At 41.3% G+C, this 2,039-nt stretch overlaps 1 long non-coding RNA gene across 1 annotated transcript; it reads left to right on the top strand.

The window, feature by feature from the left end:
* The first annotated feature begins 6 nt into the window (after nt 1-6).
* On the top strand, nt 7-569 carry LOC106728143. The gene is made up of 2 exons (XR_001364401.1): nt 7-99; nt 204-569. It is a non-coding gene; the product is annotated as an uncharacterized LOC106728143 (long non-coding RNA).
* The last annotated feature ends 1,470 nt before the right edge of the window (nt 570-2,039 follow it).

The raw sequence follows: 2,039 nt of genomic DNA on the forward strand, positions 1-2,039 counted from the left end.
CAGCATCCTTGCTGAACTACAGCTTCGAGAACCAAGCTTTCCTGATGTTCAACATGGTGTGCTCATCCATAAAGTCATCCTGGACTCCCCTGCACACCGGTGAGGGAGAGACTGCGCTGTGCGGTGGGGATGGGTAAGGTGTGCATGTGCCCTTAACTGGACTATCTGCTCCCTTCTTTCTCTCTGCCCATCCTTTGCCTTAGGGCTGGTCTGCGGCCAGGTGATGTGATCTTGGCCATTGGGGAGAAGGTGGTACAAAATGCTGAAGATATTTATGAAGCTGTTCGAACCCAATCCCAGCTGGCAGTGCGGATCCGGCGGGGACCGGAAACATTGACTTTATATGTGACCCCTGAAATCACAGAATGAATGGATTAACAAGAGAATGGGGCTCCTGCTCTGATTTCCACCTTGCTTTCCTGGCCTAGGCTCTGAGGGCACCTGGACAGAGGATTAAAGGAGCCAGTGGGGGGCCGGTCCCTCCAACCACCAGCACCAATCCCTGGGCTCTGAGGAATCACAAAAACATTTTTTATATAAAATAAAATTATACCTAGCAAAAAAAAAAAGTGGTAACAATTCTCTGTTACTTTTTATTTATTTTTTAGAAAGAATTCTTTTATGTGTAGACAAAATATTCTTACATTGTTTTTTTTCTGTTTAAATGGGTGTGTTTTTTTCCCTTTAGTTGTTTTTTTTGTTTGTTTGTTTTGTTGTTGTTGTTTTTTTCATCACCATTTAACTCTGTTGCTTTTGGTAAGTAGGCATTGGTAGCCTATGACATGTTGTAGCAGTGATGTTGCTAAAATATTCATCTGTGATAAACTGTGATGAGATACAGGTGGAAGAAAAAGTACCAGTTGGTGTAATATCTGGGGCATTTGAGAGGTTTGGGGAAAATAACTATAAAGATTGTGTCATTGAGTGGCTGTTGCTGAGCACCACTGATGCTTTTCAAAGAAAAACAAATGTGGTTCTGATTTGTTAATGGAGTATAAAACAATATGGACAGAAAAAGGGGTTCTATGGAAAGAAATCTCACAGGGTGATCTGATCATAAATTCCTAGCTGGGAAGGTCATGCCCAGACCTGTAATGTTTTAGTAAAATATTTATCTTTGCCTTAAGCCCTGCCCATTTTTTCTTGTGCATCTAGATTAACATACTTTTAAAATCCCAGAAGTAATACCCAGAAAGGGGCTATTAACCCTCAAGAAACCACAAAATCTTGTTAAACATCCTGTAATTCGATCCTAGCCTTGCTTTCCCTCAGCTCCATGTAATTGTCCTTAAATTCCCTCATTAATGTAAAATGCATAAAAGAAGCTGTAAAGCTCTTATTATCTGGAGTATATGAGGTCTTGCTCCTCATCATAGATTGTCAGTTTGGCCTAAATAAACTCTTATAAAAATTCCCTACAGGTTTGGAGATTCCATATGTCAATAGCAACATGTGTGAGTTAGAGGTCTTTCTTGGCAGCACTTTTAAAAACTCTTATCTTTTACCTCTGAAGGACAGAGACAGCTAAATTTCAGGTACAGAAACTTAAGAGAATGCAGAATTTGCACCTTGAACAAATCTCCAATGCAAAATCAGGACACTGATAGGAAAAGAAATGGGACTCTGAGTCTTAGAACGGGGATATAAAAGTTGTATCCTTATAACCGAACCCAGGTTTGGCTGCCTGCTGCAGGGAAAGCCAAATTTGTAAGACAGGTGCTGGTGAAAAAGGAAAGAGGCGTATTCAAATGCTGGCATCTTGAGAAGATGCATAACTTTACCCAGTTCCCACCTTAGCAATATCAATGCATATAAGGCTTGTATAAGGATGAAGGTGGAAAGCAGAACAAAGAAATCAGACAGAGAGGAATGCGAAACACCAATTCTCCTGAGAAGTGGGAGCACAGGAAAGGGAGGGGGCTGAGAGAGTGTGAATCTACCTATTCTCAAGCGTCCTCCCCTCATTTTGGCACTCTCTCTCTTCAAACAGGTATTTTTAGATTGAGTGCAAACACCTGTGGGTCCTCACCATTCCAAGC

The sequence above is a fragment of the Myotis brandtii genome, unplaced genomic scaffold (assembly GCF_000412655.1).
Source record: "Myotis brandtii unplaced genomic scaffold, ASM41265v1 scaffold546, whole genome shotgun sequence".
NCBI classification, from domain to species: domain Eukaryota; kingdom Metazoa; phylum Chordata; class Mammalia; order Chiroptera; family Vespertilionidae; genus Myotis; species Myotis brandtii.